Below are 18984 nucleotides of genomic sequence, written 5' to 3'. Positions count from 1 at the left end.
TGGTGTCTGTTTTCATTTCCAGTTCAGCGAGACACTCTCATAATTTCAGGAAAGGATAGTATGTGGAGAAATAAAGGCAACACCTTATACCCTGAAAGGCATTCAGTCTGATAAATCCCACTTAAACAGAACAGTCTAAGAAGTAACACTTAGCTATCGATGTAAGAGAGAAAAAGAGGAAAGGAAGAGAAGAAAGAATTAAAAAGTATTCGTCGAAAAGAGAAAGAAATTGATGAAAACCTATTTATTTAATGTAAATTCGGTTTGGCAACGTATACAGCAGCTGTCCAATCCAGTCTCGTTACAAAGAAAGAGAGATGAATGAAATTAGAACCACATTTCCAATCACAGAGTTATATTTCTTATGCAGTTATGAGATCAAAGGTAGTAGGCAAAGGCACAAAATCAATTAATTAGGAAGTCAATGAATTTAATTTGCTTGTTTACACAGGGTATTTCAAAACTATACTGACAAACTTCGAGGAGATGTAGAGGGTGTCTTGAGGAACAAAATGAAGAGATGAACCCATGTGCGGAAACGTTATCCAATGACGGTACAAGGCGTCGCAGTTACATTGTAAAAGGTAAACAACATGTAAAACAAACGTTAAAAACTAAATGTTCGAGTGTGATCGAGACTGTTTTCTTCACTTTTAAATAAGTTTATCAGTTCACTGGTATTCACCGCAACAATGCTTCCACCACTTAAGAATTAACTAAAATTATGGTAGGCGCTAAAAGTGCCTGCCTCCAGCGTAGCAGCATGCCCGATATGTGCCTATGAAGATTGATTGCTGCACTCGCTCAAAGATACCGGGCTCGGTGCGAACAGTCGCTCACGCAACATGCAGCCTCGCCACTAGATCTTCCGCTGACCCCATAGGGATTTCGTGCACCACTTTCTTCCGATGGCTTCACAGGAAGAAGTCCAGCGCGTTGTGGTCAGATGACCGAGGCGGCCACGTCACAGGGCCACCTCAACCAATCCAACGACCCCAAACATCCTTTCCATCTGGATTCTGGCAGCCCGACTGTAGTGTGTGGGTGCCCCATCGTGCTATATCCACTTATGTCGACGGTCTGCAAGTGGCACCTCCACTAATTTTGGAAGCACTGCCTGGATGAACACTGTGTAACTGTCGCCTGTGAGTCGAGGAGGAAGCATGCTACGGGCCATCAAGTAATCGTGGGCAGTGCCAGCCCATATAATGGTGGTGAACTTTTCCTGATAACCTCGTTCGTGGGTGGCGTGGGGATTCGCCTCCGCCAGCACATGGCAACTGCGGGTGTTGAACACATCCTCATGGATGAAGGACCCCCGTCCGTGAACAACCGCATACGCAAGGTAATACGGCTTCCTGGCGCAGAGCTGGGGGAATCACTGCCTGAACTCCACACGCGGAGCAAAATCGTGGGCCAACAGCATCTCTTTCTTCTGAAGACTGAATGGATGCCTTCCATTCCCATGCAGCATCTACCAAGCCGCTGAGTGGGAATTCTGTGCCACAGCACGGGTGCTTTCGGATGGGTCTGCGTCGAACCTTTCTAGTATATCCTCCGCAAATCGTGGCATGCGTACACTTCGCGCGCAGCATCTGCCGTATCTATGCTCTGTGAAACCACCAGTTTCACGCAGACGCCGATGAATGGACGCAAACGTGAAGTGCTGTGGCTGACGCCTATTGAGATGTCGTCGACCATAGATAAGTAACACTCCGCACACATAGCGGCATGCCTCACCATACACGGATTGCATGTCGCGCTGCTCGGACCAGGTGAACGTCTCCACGATGCGACACACAAGCACGCGACAAACTATCGACTGAACGCTGTGTTCCTACTGCATACGTCTGTGGTTCCCCCCCTGACGCTGTCTCTATTAGCGATCTCTACAGTGTTGGTCTGACAGGCGTGCCCGCGTTCATCACCGTCTAACGTCCAGACTGCTGAAAGGCACATTGTGAGACGTTCTGCCCGCGGTCTGTTCTCGTACAATGCCACGCCTTCTGCCTAGCGGCAGGCGCCGGCGCATGTAACTTCGACGCTCTGTACCATCGTTGGATGACGTTTCTGGTCACGGGTTTCTATCCTCATGTTGTTCCCCAAGCACATTCTACAGCTCCTCGAAGTCTGTATGTTTAATTCGGAAACATCCTGTATGTTTTCACAATATATATAAATGACCTAGTAGATAGTGTCGGAAGTTCCATGCGGCTTTTCGCGGATGATGCTGTAGTATACAGAGAAGTTGCAGCATTAGAAAATTGTAGCGAAATGCAGGAAGATCTGCAGCGGATAGGCACTTGGTGCAGGGAGTGGCAACTGACCCTTAACATAGACAAATGTAATGTATTGAGAATACATAGAAAGAAGGATCCTTTATTGTATGATTATATGATAGCGGAACAAACACTGGTAGCAGTTACTTCTGTAAAATATCTGGGAGTATGCGTGCGGAACGATTTGAAGTGGAATGATCATATAAAATTAATTGTTGGTAAGGCGGGTACCAGGTTGAGATTCATTGGGAGAGTCCTTAGAAAATGTAGTCCATCAACAAAGGAGGTGGCTTACAAAACACTCGTTCGACCTATACTTGAGTATTGCTCATCAGTGTGGGATCCACACCAGATCGGGTTGACGGAGGAGATAGAGAAGATCCAAAGAAGAGCGGCGCGTTTCGTCACAGGGTTATTTGGTAACCGTGATAGCGTTACGGAGATGTTTAACAAACTCAAGTGGCAGACTCTGCAAGAGAGGCGCTCTGCATCGCGGTGTAGCTTGCTCGCCAGGTTTCGAGAGGGTGCGTTTCTGGATGAGGTATCGAATATATTGCTTCCCCCTACTTATACCTCCCGAGGAGATCACGAATGTAAAATTAGAGAGATTTGAGCGCGCACAGAGGCTTTCAGACAGTCGTTCTTCCCGCGAACCATACGCGACTGGAACAGGAAAGGGAGGTAATGACAGTGGCACGTAAAGTGCCCTCCGCCACACACCGTTGGGTGGCTTGCGGAGTATAAATGTAGATGTAGATGTAGATGTTAGAATCAGTTGTCTCCAGCCATCTAAAACCACTGATAGCTTTCCTAAGTAGAGGACTACCGAATGGCGGGGGTGGTGCAGTTTTCATGAAATACACAAAACGGCGAAATTTGACAAATTTCAACGGTTGTTACTTTCAAATTCAAGCCACGGCGCCTGTGGCGTGTAGAGACACTGACCCAGCCCGCTGTCAGAGAACTGGTGCCATCACAGATTCACCACCCTGCACGTTGAAAAGCCCAACTAATCCATTGTCTGAAAGCCGCAGCAGCCGTCGTCATTGCCACCCCAGTCAAGTTGGCTACAGGTAAATTTTTCTGTCAGAGGAAGCTCATCGCTGTGATGCGTCCGAAGAAGCAAACTGCTGAGAGATGCTCTCTCAGCCTCAGTTTGTTGCAGTTCTTAGTAGCCATCACTTACTAACCAGCAATAGCGTGGTAGCAATATCAAATTTTTGCGATACATATGTTTGGCTTCCACCATATTGGAAGTGACCATGTGTTGTTGCACTCAGCTTCAGTCAAGGCATTCATGGTAGAACGCCCGTAGAAATTTCGTCCATTATTAAGATCCAAATACGGAATTTTGTCCACGAGAGCAGTAAGCTTTATCTTTCAGCCCCTATCTGTGTACTTGCACTAGGCGATTATGGCTAATTCATCTTCTTTTTTCTGATAAATACTCTCTCGAGGGTCTGGACAAGTTATAATTGTTTCTCATGTGATGATTCTCTTTCTTTTTATGTACATTTCATCCGGCCCACAGCTAGCTTGCGGATTTCTGTACAGTAAAAAATTGTGAGCTGGCAAAGTCTCACTTTTGTGACAAGATGACTTCGCTCTTCTGTGTTTCATTAAAAATATGAGTTATACAGTGCTCTGTCTATTATTGGTCTTTAGTTTACTCCAGTTTCCTTCATTAATCAAGTTAATTATCCCAGCAAGCGAATTCCCTTCTGAAAGAAAAGTTGTCTTTATCTCCTTGGTCTAGGGAGCAGAAGCTTATTTGGTCAGGTCATTTTAATCTGAATGTAGTGGAAATGGTGACATGCAGAACTCCTCACTTCTTTCGGTTCAATTCATAATTTTTTCAACACCAGCTCAAGCGTCACTTAACATTGGCTATTGATGTGTGTGGAGATTCTCGACCACTGCATGCCATTCTTTTTAACTCGTGCACAGTCACTGTGGTAACTGGACTGTTGGTAGACTTACATTGTGTGCACATTTCCATCCTGATCTCGGATCCGATTCATTTCTATTCTTTAATCTAATTTGCAGTGTGCTACGAGGTATTTTAAAATATGCAGCTGCACTGTTAGCCGATAAACGTCTAGCAACAGCTTATTTCACCTTTTTCAAAAATCCTGCGCTCCCCGTAGTTTCCTCTGTCTTACACATATATTTTATAACCATCTGGAACATAAAAAATATTGATAATCGTAGGACAATGATGGTCAGTTTGTAGGTTGAATGTCATTACCCGAATATATGGTTTCATTCAACAACTCTGTGATGCAAAGTAGGGTTTATGATGCTGTGTAATCAATGGTGTGTCAGCAGAATCAGTGAAACATGCAATTAAGTATGCTGTGGATTTGCTTATAACAACCACGCTGACTCTCAAGGTCCAAACAAAAAGTGATAAGATAGCTCGTACCATGGTTCTTAAATACAGAAGACTGCTACTTCCGGGCTGCATTCACCACCATGAATGATAGAATGATAGTCAGTTGACAGGATGACCAACAATATTCAGGAAAAAAAAAATATTTTTTTCACACACGTTAGTACTTTATCTTTCTTTCACGGTGCTCGTTGTAATCTCATATCAACATATGATACATCACCTTGATGGAATCATTTTCTCTGTAATTCTCTATGCAATGTCTGGGTGCCTCACTCATACGGATTTCCTGCGGTTTGTATATAATATAAATAAATGTAGATGTTTTGGAAATAATTCAACATGATTATTTTCCCTTTCTAGCTGAGGGCATCTGGGAATATTAATTTTACCTTTTACTTCTTGAATTACGCTATTGTTAAATAGTGACACATCTTCTTGCGCGTACATTAACAATTCCTTTCCTGCACTTTCTTGTGTAATTTCCGGATAGAATGTAAAGTTTTCTGTTTTTTCAGTTGAATGGTTGGTACACGTTATTTTGTTGGTTTGAAACTCTTCAAACAGCCAAATGGGAATGGATTTATCATGTATTTGTCGACCACAATATTATCGCACCTCGGAGTGAGGGCGCTTCGGTCGGCTTATCGTGAGCTGTTATCGTGATTTTCAGGAGGAGACGCAGAAATAGTTGATAGTACATCTTCAACTGATCTGAAAGCATTCGCAATGTGATGCGTTTTCCTTAGTCACCACTGGACTTGTTTTACTGTAATGCCACGGCATGTTTTCGATAATGGCCACTGGAGGCCAAGTGCAGTAATATGGTGGTTGGGTAGTATCCTTTAACATAATGAATGACTATGGATTCGTTGATTTCTTTGAGTACTCCAACGCAAGGCAACTTTCCATTCCTATTTACGGTAAATGCTGATTTTTATTTCCAAGTCGTACCCAACATTTTTTTATAAACTGTTTTTAAAGTAATATGTAAGCCTTACTTGCATATCTGCAATACTTCTTGTTTTTCGATCAGCAGTTTATATCCTTCCGTTACGGAATTGTTTACGTCATATACGCCAGTTTCCGTTTTGTCAGATTCATTTCCAGTTTTCTTATGCATATGCATAATACATTTTCTGCACTTAGAGGAACAAATTTCTTATAAGAGTGTTTTAAGCCTGTGCAATATATTTATTCTTTTTCAAAATCGTAAATGAAAACAGTAAACGGTTAAATGGTTAAACTGTTAAATGGTGATCGGTCATATAGCAAACAGTTAAATTGTTAAATGGTTAAAAGCTAAAAGATTGAAGCCGGCCGAAGTGGCCGTGCGGTTAAAGGCGCTGCAGTCTGGAACCGCAAGACCGCTACGGTCGCAGGTTCGAATCCTGCCTCGGGCATGGATGTTTGTGATGTCCTTAGATTAGTTAGGTTTAACTAGTTCTAAGTTCTAGGGGACTAATGACCTCAGCAGTTGAGTCCCATAGTGCTCAGAGCCATTTGAACCATTTTTTTAAAAGATTGAACATAAATGGGTGTATGATTAAATGGTAAATGGAAATGTAAGTTGAGACTTACCGATGGCAGCAAGTGAGATGATGGTGGTGGTAGTGGTGATGATGAGGCAGATGTGGAAATATTGTACATAATAGTATTCAGTGGTATTCGCCAGCTGAGTCAACAATCAGTTGGGAGGGGGATGTCCAAGAATCGGCAAGTAGCGAGGCACGGGATTCCCAGGGTTTTCTTGTGTCGTGTGAAACGCCAACAGTTTCCAGGCGTTTTCAGACAGGTAAAAAAACGGTCACTACATGTGAGCATTGGTACAACTAGAGAGATTTGCTTGTAATCTGTTCAGTTTTTGATTTTGCAACGCAGCTGTCAACATGCCCCTCAGTTCCACGAGACAAAAGATTAGCTCAAAAGTCAGGTGTTGGAATACCGACGCAATCTGTAGTAAACTGGCGTTGCTGCAGTTTTCTGTGCTGCAAAATGTATTTCAATCCGTTTCTCAATCACTACATACACTGAGGTCACAGGAGTCATGGGATACGTCCTAATATCGTAGCGGACCGCCTTTTCCCGGCGTAGTGCAGCAGCTCGACGTGGCATTGACTCAACAACTCGTTGGAAGTACCGTGCAGAGATAGTGAGACATGCTGCCTTGTAGCCGATCATAACTGTGGAAGTGTTGCTGGCGCAGGATTTTGTGCGCTAACTGCTCTCTCGATTATATCCCACAAAAGTTCGATGGGATTCAGGTCGGGCGATCTGGATGGCCATATCATTCGCTCGAATTGCCCAGAATGTTCTTCAAACCAATCACGAACTATTGTGACTCTCTGACACTGCGCACTGTCGTCCATTAAAATTCTGTCGTTGTTTGGGAACGTGAAGTCCATGAATGGCTGCAAATGGTCTCTAAGCAGCCGAACATAATCATTTCCAGTCAATGATCGATTCAGTTGGACCAGAGGACCCAGTCTGTTTCATGTAAACGCAGTCCACACCGTTATGGAGGCACCACCAGCTTGCATAGTGCCTTGTTGGCGACGTGGGTCCATGGCTTCGTGGAGTCTGCGTCACACTCGAGCTTTACCATCAGCTCTTACCAACTGAAATCGGGACTCATCTGATCAGGCCACGGTTTCCAGTCGCCAACAGTCCAACCGATATGGTCACAAGCCTAGGAGAGGCGCTGAGGGGAATGTCGTCTGTTAGCAAAGGCCCTTGCGGCAGTCGTCTGCTGCCATAGCCTATTAACACCAAATTTTACCTTATTGTTCTAACGGATACGTTCGTCGTACGTCCGACATTGATTTTTGTGGTTATTTTACACAGTGCTGCTTGTTTGTTAGCACTGAGAACTCTTCGCAAACGCCGCTGCTCTCTGTCGTTAAGTGGAGGCCATGGGCCACTGAGTTGTCCGTAATGAGAGGTAATGCATGAAATTCCGTGTTCTCGCCACACTCTTAATACTGAGGTCTCAGAATTGTGAATTCCCTGATGATTTCTAAAATGGAATACCCATGCGTCTAGCTCCGACTGCCATACCGCATTCAGTCTGTTAATTCCCTTCGTGCAGTCGTAGTCAGGTGGGAAAGTTTTGCACATGAATTACCTGGGTACAAATGACAGCTGCGGAAATGCCCCGCCCTTTTATACCTTATGTAAGCAAAACTACCGACATTTTTAAATTTGCATATCGCTATCCCATTAGTTTTGTTCCTCACTGTAGTTTGATGGAGCTATTCTTTCTTCAAAAATATACCCAAGACGAAGGAAATGAAACTAAAGAAGACTGTGTGTTTATGAAAGGAATAGGTGGAGACATTGGAGTTGGAGAAGGAGAAAATAAGTATGTTCTGGAAGATGATGACGGAGTTGCAGAAAATTCACATAAGAAAATCATAGTAGAGACAGGGAATTAACTGGCAGCATCATTTCTTGTTGAACCAACAGAAAGACCATTTTTACACATCTGATTGCCTACTTTTAATACTGCACTCTGACTGCCTGGTGAGGAGGGAGTAGCGGTTACGAGCCACAGCTAGGCTAGTGCCACCATCTTGGATTTTTTTTCTTAATTGGAAAGAATAATGTTAGCTGTCGTGAGATGTAACAGATGGAGCGAGAGGCAGACATATTTTCTTTTATTAAAATCTCTTTAATATAGTTCAGTTTTGATAGACCGTTGTAACAGCGATCCTCAAATGTAAGCTATCATGTTCTTTATTCAGACCTTTTCATTAACAGTAGACGAAGCATTTCATGCAACTTTGGTGCGGCAACGGCGGCGAGGGAAGTCTTTCGGCTTGGCTATGGTCGAGTGCTGGGAAGTGTGTCGAGTGAGCACGCGACTAGCAGCGGCTGCACTGTTGGGTGTATGCAAGACCGCATAACGTGTTATTTGCGGACCGATTATTTAACATTAATACACCACTGCTCTGCGAGCAATGCAAATCACAATGTGTACATATGGAGTAATTTTTGTCTAGTGATTTATATAAAGTTTTATGAACAAGTATTAATTTGTTAACTGTGTGAGCCTGTATTATGTATGAACTGCAGTTTAACTTTTATTATATCGCTTATAAGCGGCTTATGGCTTTGTCTCCTGATTCATGCCGTTTAATTAAAGCTTTTGGCCTCCGTGAACTGAATTTGACTTTTCTGTTTGTGTCACTGAGTGCCTTAAGTCACTCACTACTAAATTTCATTCAGCATCCCATCAAGAGAGCCGAACTCCACGATCAACGAGCTACTACTGTGAAGGAACATGGTCAGAAAACGCCAGGTTGGTGATTAATTAGATATTTTTGAGATCTGCTTAATGCTACAGAATTCAGCTATGGCCCCTCACATGCTCCACATTAAAAGTACAAAAATGGACAGCCGCGTGTAATCTGTAATACAGAGAAGGGAGTATGCAGGACGCTGGGTGTGATGAACATTGACTCCTGTTTCCATTAGGTTGCAAAGGTTACACCACACCATTAGCAGCATTCCGTGTTGTATTGATCCGCCGTCGCCAGAAACATGAACATGTGCTTGAATGCCCATAGATACTGTACTTACTATATTCTCGAACGAATTATATCTCAATTTCACTGTACAGCGTGTTAGGCTATAATTGCAGATTAGATTAGATTAGAACGTGTTCCATAGCTCATGAATACGACACTACATAATGATGTGGAACGTGTCAGGTTAATAAAAGGTGTCTATATGAGATACGTTCGTGTTGCAGTGGAACCTGAAGGGAAGTATTAAGTAAAGCATGCGAACTGTTAATGGTCAAAACAAACAAAATTATGAGAGAAAAAACCGTATTGTTACAGTGCCCACTGAAGATGTTTTAAAATAAATCGACATGCGTCTGGTCTTAATAGGACTTTTATTACAGTTGCTAAAGTTGTTAATGCAACTTGTATATGTAGAACTGCGGAAAAAAGAGGCCAAAAACAAAGAAGGCAACACTGAAGGGACTTGCTGCAGCGACGAAGATTATTTACTTTGCTATCGCACTATCTCATATCTTTTCAGTTCATTAGATCATTAGATGTTGTAGGTACCAGAGATCAAATACCACCCCCCCCCCCCCCCCCCCCCCCCGGGAATGTCTCATGCTCGTGCGTGGTAGAGTAATTATGGGATACACGTAAGTGGAAACTGTGTTTACGCAGCAATCGCCGCCAAAGTGTAACTGAGGCGGAGTAAAGGGAACCAGCCCGCATTCGCCCAAGGAGATGGAAAACCGCCTTGAAAACCACCCACAGGCTAGCCGACAGACCGGGCCTCGACACTAAACCACCGTGCGGATTCGTGCCGGGGCCGCTAGGTAAGCAGCGCACATTTACCCTAAAGATTTGGGTTGTCCTAAATTGACAGTGAGCTATGGAACAGCAGCCACAGTCGGATAATTTCTGCTGTCTGTTTGCTTCAAATAGGAATCTTCCACTCATCATTCATTATTCATTAGCTATTTGAGAGTACTGGGCATCACATCTGAATTGAGGAGTCCTCCACTTTTGCAGGAAGTCGATCGTTTGCTTCTGGGTGGGCATCAGAACCTCGATAAATTGGAAGAAGGACGTTTTTACACCGGGCTGTATTCTAAATTAGTTTATTCTGCACCACTTGCTTTCAGCATGGCCCATTCTCAAGTGCATCTGTATCAATACGTGTGTTGCTATAGATTTCTACCAGCATACCGATAAAAGTTGAATATTTTCTTCTGTCCACAGTGCCTGCGTTTGCGTTTAACAGCAGTCATACAACTGTTGTTATTGTGACCCACTGTGTGTTTCAGCGTTGTATTATGTGGCAAACTGCCTGGGTTGATGTGTGTGTGGATTATTAAATGTGGTATGATGGCAAAAATGGTTCAAATGGCTCTGAGCACTATGAGACTTAACATCTGAGGTCATCAGTCCCCTTAGAACTACTTAAACCTAACTAACCTAAGCACATCACACACATCCATGCCCGAGGCAGGATTCGAACCTGCGACCGTAGCAGTCACGCGGTTCCGGACTGAAGCGCCTAGAACCGCACGGCCACCGCGGCCGGCTGCGGTATGATGCAGAACACGTGTAGCACTGTCTATTAAGTAACATGGCATCATGTAAACATTACGCGGAGTCGAATCTAGGCTGCTGACATCAATATTTAGTACTTGCTATGTAGAGGTGTCTCCTATCAGCACGAAATAACACACGATGTTCTTCGGTCTAATCTACGTCCTGGAGAAGTTGAGCTCTTTCATTTTTAGTGCCAAAAACCCATACATTGCCATGTTGCTAGTCAGTTGATATTGAATATTTAAAATGTAATAGTACAGACATATACAAGATAAAATTTTAAGGGTCTGAATTACAAAAGCGTATTCACAGACTGATAGCGGTTAATGCTAACAAGATAAAACTAATAAAATTACCTGTTCACGTTTCATGTTCTTAGAAAGTGCTCTTTATTTCGTCCTCTAAGCTCTGCTGAATGATCATGTTAAAAAAAGCGTAAATTTTTTAGTTCCACATGTTTATAAACTATTTTGTTTACACGAACACTGATTCAATGATTGAGGAAAAATACCTCAAAGCTCTCGTCACTGATCCACATAAAAGTTACAGAGAAAGTGCTTTGTCTCACATGTGGATGGACGGATCTCATTATGCCAATCGAAACAGCCAGTTCATTTAAATTATTTATTTTCTTTGGTATCGCTAGGGAACGTCTTGCCGCAGAGATGATAGCCCACATCGTCAGAATGTTCATCGTTTTTTGACACATTGGAAACATCCTGTTCTGAATCTCTTGAAGACTGTTACAAGGTTCTTTTTCCCGGAAGAGCAGTTTTTACGGAGTTTCCTTGACTGTGCTGGTTTCAGCTAAGCAGCAAGTGTCATATTGCCGTTATCTGTCGTGTTTCCCACCTGAAGCTTCTTCCTTGTTCCATGCCTCGTCTCCTTACAACCATCGTCCAGCTCTAGCTGACACCTTTCTCGTTGAAATACGAGCATTGGCGGGACATACTGTCCAGCTGCCGACGTGCATATAATGACAGTTCATTACAAGAAAGGTAATGCACTTGCTCTTTACTCTTAGATGTGATAATTCCCCTTAGTCTTATGCTGTACAACTGGAAGTCCTGCCTCGTTCACGTTAGAAATTCTGGTCGCGTCGTAATTAATTTCGCCCAGCTCAGATGTAGGCTGGAATAAAATGCAGCCAAATCTTTCTTGTCAACCCGTGGATTCGATCCATGAGAGACATGGAACTGGGATATATTTTCAGGAGCAGCTATTCCACTTTTGAGCAGCTTTTTGTTTAATTTACGAATCAGATTAGGCAAATTATTCTTCATAGACAAATTTTCAACAGGAAGACCATAAAAACTCTTCTCCATGCCAAAAATATATTGAACGAGTATCTCTTCAAGCTCATGCGTTAAAACTGATGGCTTTCCAATAATACCAGGTGCTGGTAGAGTCTGGCTACGCGTAAGACAACAGTTCAGTAGTCTCTCTCCAAGTTGTCTCCAGACTCTAATCTGGCCATCGTGTTGGTGCAGGCAGGATTGGGATTCATCTGCAAAAGCAATGCCATTCCATTCGGTTGTCCATGTCCGCCTGTGGCGTTGACTCAATGGTAAATGCGGCAATGGGCGCTTTGCGGACAGTCCACTCTGTTGCAATGACATCGAATGGTATCCGCAGACTTCTTGTTGCGCAACAGACCGAATTTGTTGTAACATGGTTCGTGATGTGGGAGAGCGATCCATCACTGGCATGCGCACAATATGCCTGTCATCAGACACAGTGGTGCAACGAGATGGGTGCAATCGGTCCCGTCGGTCTGTCGTTCCCTCCTGCATCTCAGTTGTTTGGTTGCGTCCGATGCGATCACCGATTTCTTTGAAGGATAATCCGCAATCCGTGCAGGCAACTATATTTCCTCGGTCGAACTCCGAAACGTCACCGAAAGGCGCTCGCTGTCATTTACGAGGCATACTGAATCTGCTTACGCAAAACAACCGTAAGAAAGAATAATTCCAGTACTTCCACACGGCCGCCTTTCCCTCCTTTACGTAGAGCTTGGAGCTTGCACTACTAGCGCTCTTGATGTGCGCCTGCGTTGAAATGATAATCATGTGCATCTCTCGTCGCTGCAAACACGTGCTGCAAATTTCACCTGATTTGGATGTTTCCTTCAGGGTGTTGCATTTTAGGTGGCCAACAGTGTATATAGAGGTGCGGTTTTCGCCAGGATCTAGCACACAGTTTGATGTATATTCTGCCGTTCACAAATAATTTTTGTCGATTATAGTCGCTGAATTATGACACCGACTTCGTTTTTCTCCAATGAAACTGTATAAGTTTTTTCTGTGGCAGTTGAAAGAAGCTTCTAAGATAAGTTCAAAGACATAACATGTATGGGACTTCATCAAATAGTATCAAGATAACGGCTCTGCAAACCACCGGGAGAAGTGGTTCCGCCAACGTCTGCCTTATTATAGGCTACCAAGTGTAAGCAGGCACGTAACTCAGTTACGACTCGTTTTATTATCACACCTGTGATACCAAGTGCTCAAAATGTAAATCTTGAGAACTGCTACAGGCTATAAAGTGATTCTGGAGAACCAGTACTGCAGGTTGAATTTCATGTGGAGTTAAGGACTGATCAGGCCCGAGTTATAACGCATTTCATGCCCTAGGGAGTCGTCAATATTTTTCAATAGACCTCTTGTTTTAATTTTCGCCGCAGATAAAAATACAGAAGTGTTAGGTTTGGTGAGGGTGCAGTCCATTTCGCCTTTCCTAAACGACAATTCCAACGCTCTCCAAATGTTCTCTTAAGAGGGTCTGTCATTACATGTGCGGAGTGGGAGGGACAGCCGTTATGTCGATACAATGCTGATTGCCTTATTTTCAGTGGAATGTCTTCCAATAACTGTGGCAGCAGCGTGTCTTAGGAACTCTAGATACTTGAGTGTATTTAGATTCCCGTGCGAGGTGCCGGGGCTAGCAGTGTATTTAACAATAAATTCTTCTAGAATCTACATATGTAAATGATGCTCTAAGCCCCCCCTATTCTAACTCCGACTTTTGCTGTTGCACAAGGATTAAAAAAAATACGCGAACTGACTGTAATCAACCCTGCCAGTGGAGTAGAAGAGAGTTTGGCACCTGCAATTATTTAATTTGATAAATAAGTTAAATAAACGAAGGTTTCATTAACATAGTGAGGAATGATAGGGTTGCTCTACCGATTACCAGAATGAAAGTTCTGTCCAAAATAACAATATGATTTATTAAGACTAAACACAAAATAATAAACAAAAACACATGAAACATTTACAATACATCAAATTGGCTCAAATTGGATACTCAAACAAATGCTGTGAATGTGAAGTTGTCCTTAAACTAGATTGTGAGGATTATGACGAAGTGGTATGTGGAGCCAATTCCTTGCAACTCAAATCGTAAGAGAAAACACATAGCCATCCCAACATTAATTGCTGCTACCCAAGACAGAACAAAGTTAGAAAAAGACGAACAGGCGCGCTCTGCTGAGCTCTGATTATCACCTAGGAAAATCCCTGTCTTCCGGTGCTGCGGACATACCTTACCAATCTGTCTTCTTAACTGCAAGAACACGATTTGGCGTACCGGAGGCGATGGCTGGTTGCTTCGACGTCCTCGACCGAAAGGCGAGAGCCGACTACCCCGAGTACCCATACAGGCCGAACACGCAACATTCCTGCCCACACGACAGTGGCCGTGGTTAAACGTTCCAATCAGCAACTCGAAAACCGGCGGAAAATTCCACTCTATTGCCGGGAGCACTATCATTCCACCAGTGGAGATTCTTGGCGCCAATTTCTGCGCTGATTTTGCTACGTCACGGAGCTATGCCCAGAGCAAGCCAATCACAGTTACTATTTTGCAGAAAGCGCGGGAATTTTCCCGCCACAACTGCCTGGGTACACAAGTCCTTCCCACGCCTCGCTGGTAGCCCGCCAGAAAGTGTTTTCGTTAAGTTTCTGCGAAGTAACGGAACCTCTAGCCCAGCCGCTACTTCGACCCCTCTGGGCGTGTCTTTTGACAATGTCAGCGTCTGCAAAGCATTCACTCGACTTCCTCACACCCGTCAGCTTAACCCTTTCCAGATCAGCAGATCCCGCCTGTCACCGGACCACCCGGGTGACGAGAGACGCTGCGTGGGAAGTCCGCGTGTGAAGGAATAGCGCCTTTTCACTGCATGCAATTAGAGATGAAAATCGTAAGATAGAAAATGAGAGGGAGCTCATGCCACCTCTCATAGCCCCTACGCCATTTTAGATTGTAATTGGTGAGCGGTTGGCTCACTTAGGAGCAAGGTAGTGAGTCAATCGCCCAAGAACAATCTCGCAAACTGGCTGTACATGCCGCACTCTATAAAGGAAATCGCTGCAACTGAAAAATGCAGCTCATAGAGGGAGGATTATTTATGATGTAGCCAACTTCACCTTCTTAATATGGAACACTAACACTCACATCACACATCCATACCCAGGGAGCCCCTTCCAAACATCGATTCACACAGACATTCACTCTCTAAATATGGCCCGGGCATGTGAGCCAAATATGGAGCAATTTATTCTTTACAATCAGAGTTGGAGTGCTCCGTAATTAAATGCCCAAGATGTTACAACAATTTTAATCATTAAACTAACCTGAACTCACTCACACATGATACTATTTAAGTTAACAATCTCTTTGTGGGCTTTCAGAATCTAATTGCAACCTCCGATTCATTCTGTCTCCCTGCAGCAAGAATAACCTTTACAAAATGTTCCCTGAACTGATGGTCCATTCACAATGAAAGTGGTGGTATCCGCTTCAGTTTATGGGGACTTCAGGCACACTGTTTGCATACACACAACAATAAATACAAAATAAAAAAAAAAAACATGGTGTGGAGAACAATACAGTATAATTTGTAATAAGAATTACAGTGTAAAACACAAACACATACAAGGTATAACATACATTACAAAAACAACACTAGAGAAAGAAATTTAAGAGAAAAAACAAGGTTCATGGCGCATCAAGTTGTGCGTGCACATTGCACAAAGTTCACAACTGTGCTGCGAATGAGGCACTAAATCTTAGAAATATTCGAAGCACTTCACAAATTCCACAGTACTGACATCACATAGGGCTAATCGTCGGGTGTTGTTGCTACGTTGTTGCAACGGCAATAGTGTGTGCTGGAGCATCTGCAGTACTCTGTTGAGATTGCACCAAGACCCACGCATATGATCACGGCAGTACGGTAGGAAGACACAGTGGTAGGCTCTCCTCACGTCGATTACTTGTCTCTGAGGTCTGCTTGTCGGGATACATCACTAGTCTAGGTCTCTTCTCTCGCTGGACAGTACTTTACGTTTCCCAATATTGCAGTTCGACGAGGGATGATGGCACGTGGAGTGAATCCACAAGTGAGTGAGGTCATCCATACAGGATCGAACTAGGAGCAACGATTGCTAAAACTGCTCTCTAATAGAGAGGAGAAGTTGAAATGAGACCATACATTTGTTAGTGTGGCACGATACTGCTTTGTGTATGCAGATCGGCCAATGCTAGTGAGTTGTAAAAACCCAAACAGGTGAGTATATAGCGTCCCTTTCTGTCCTGAGGCACATGAGGCGCAGGTTCTGACACGATATGTGATCTTCTTCGTGTATTCACGACAACGTGGTCTGTCGCAGGGAATCCCTCCAAATGGCTGCCGCGTCCAGAGAGCTAGCAGGCTGTCGCGTGTGGGTCGCATGTCAGTGTCAACGGCCAGCCTCACTTTCGCTTGTGGCCCGGCGAGGATCCCGCCTAATCCCTCAGGTATACGGCCCGGTGACTGTCAGCTTGCAGGACTGGACGCTCGCCTTCTTGCAGGTAGCTGAAGACCTCTTGTTTTTGCGCTGGCTGGCCTCTGCATTGCCACGATACCCGTCATCTGCACAGTTCTGACAAAAATCTTATGCCTAACTTTTTCCCCTGACCTTCTATGTTATAATAAATTTAGATAATGACACATTGATGGTCTGTCATTTCAGACACTCTTATTTTACTTTTATAGTTATTAATCTATGGCTATCATTATAACAAAATCTTTGTGTATCAAATTTAGACATGGAAATAATTTATCTTGATATTTGTGTAGAGACCGGTCTCACTACTGTACATGGTGTGTGACGCTACACTGGATGAACAGCTAAATGTGCGGGCCCGCACTAATATTACTATTAATTATATAGATCGACAGTAGACATGCTCAAGAATTAACTACCATTTGCCAACGATCTACATTCTACGTCTTTTGAATAAATTATGTTATTATGCAGGTCGAAGTTTTACTGAGCTTATAAAGAACAAGCAACTATTCTACGTTTGCTCGCCGGTCGTCCCTCCATCTTGGGTCTGTGATTTGATGACCTGAAAAATAACATCCCAACAGGCGCGCACCAAACACTTGTGTAGAAAACCCCCACAATATTAATCTAGTTATTGTTAAATCCTACAGTTTAACTTATCCTAGTATATCGTACCTTTTTTTTTTTTTGTTTACCTTATACAATACTCTTACATAATTCCTGTTCCGTTGAGATGTCTCGCTGCTCGCCGCTATTGCCGACAGTGATGTGCGCGCCGTACGACATGACCTCCGAGTTTTCATTACGCCTCACTGAAACTCCAGAGACTTGGTTAGCCATGGCTATACACGACAATAAATTTATAGTTGCAACTTCCTTCTCTATGTGATGCGGTTTTCGCGATCAAAGCACACCTTTCCAGAAGCAATGTAATATGACCAAGCCAGGACTGGTTCCTGTTGAGGATTCCGTCGCCCAACACACGCCAGCTACACAGTATGTCACGAATATCCAAGTATAAGTCCCTGGTTATTCATCTGTGACAGTCACGAGCAGCACGCTAAATCCCCAACCAGCACATTGGCATGATAGACTTTATGCCCGCATTTCTCTCGTCTAGGACACCATTGGAGTCAAACGCTCACAGGTTCACCGCGACTTTCAAGACAACGATGCTGGCGCAGCTCTGCAAAAAAACTATACTGCCCATATTCATCCTCGAAATCACGCAATATACCACAATCTTGCAGTGCACTGACGCGTGCCTGCAAGCATTGGTATGAACGTCTCACGAACTGGTTGTGGCCGCTATGGAGCGTATCATGACTTCTCAGAACGCTTCTAAGAGCACGTTCTTGTATGCGCCTGTTTGTGCGACATCTCGTCACTCATCTTTATCCCTTAACATGGACACCAGATAGGAAAGGACAAAAACATTGCTCATGGAAAGGTAGTGCCTCTTATCGCAACGACAGAGGAGATCCCGAACATAGACAAAAAAAAGTTAACAGCAGTAAATTCTTATGCGAGAAAACGCAGCGTGTTAATACTTTAACAATCTTAATCTATTAATGCAACGATTATTGTTCCCCGAAGAAAGGTTCATATCTTTGCCTATTGTACTATGTACACCACTTACACTACTACTGTAGCAAGGTTCATGTATTTGCCCATTCTACTATGTACACCACTTACACTACTACTATTCCACGAACTCCTTTATGTGAGAGATGTGGTGGAGTCCTACGGACTTCTTTCCTTTCAGCGTCTCCAATTCATAAGCATTGTGGTGAGCTGCTCTCCTTATACGGTACGGGCCGTTGTAAACAGAATAGAATTTTGGCATTTCATTTTTTGTTTGTTAGAGAGTCGGAAAAACTTCACGAGCACCCTTTGTCCAATTTGGAAGTGTCGTAGACGAGCTCCCCTGTCGGCACGTCTCTTCCTGACCTCTGCTGCAGCCCGTATCCTCTTGAGAGCCAAATCCACTATGGCTTGGTGCTGCGTTCGCGCCCTTGGTGGGAAGTTTACGATCTCGGTTATCAAGTCCTTAGGAATCCGGTTTTTCAGTACTGTAATGGGTGCCAATTTTGTTATCCCATGGGGTGCCTCATTGATCACCTCCTGGAAGTCTTTAAGGAAAACGTCCCATGTCGTGTGCTGTTTGTTACAGTACAACCGGCACAAGTTTCCGAGTTCTTTAATAACCCGTTCTGCAGCATTAGAGCTCGGATGGTGTGAAGATATAAAAATGGGATCAATTTTACATCGACGCAACGTCTCCTTCCATGTTTTTGACTTAAACTGTGGCCCGTTATCAGAAATAATTCTACTCACATGACCAACCTGTGGTAGGAAATCCCGGATTAGGGCTCGTGATACAGTTCGTCCTGTCG

Source organism: Schistocerca cancellata, chromosome 6 (assembly GCF_023864275.1).
Source record: "Schistocerca cancellata isolate TAMUIC-IGC-003103 chromosome 6, iqSchCanc2.1, whole genome shotgun sequence".
In the NCBI taxonomy this organism is placed as follows: Eukaryota; Metazoa; Arthropoda; class Insecta; order Orthoptera; family Acrididae; genus Schistocerca; species Schistocerca cancellata.
This window is presented reverse-complemented; position numbering follows the sequence as displayed.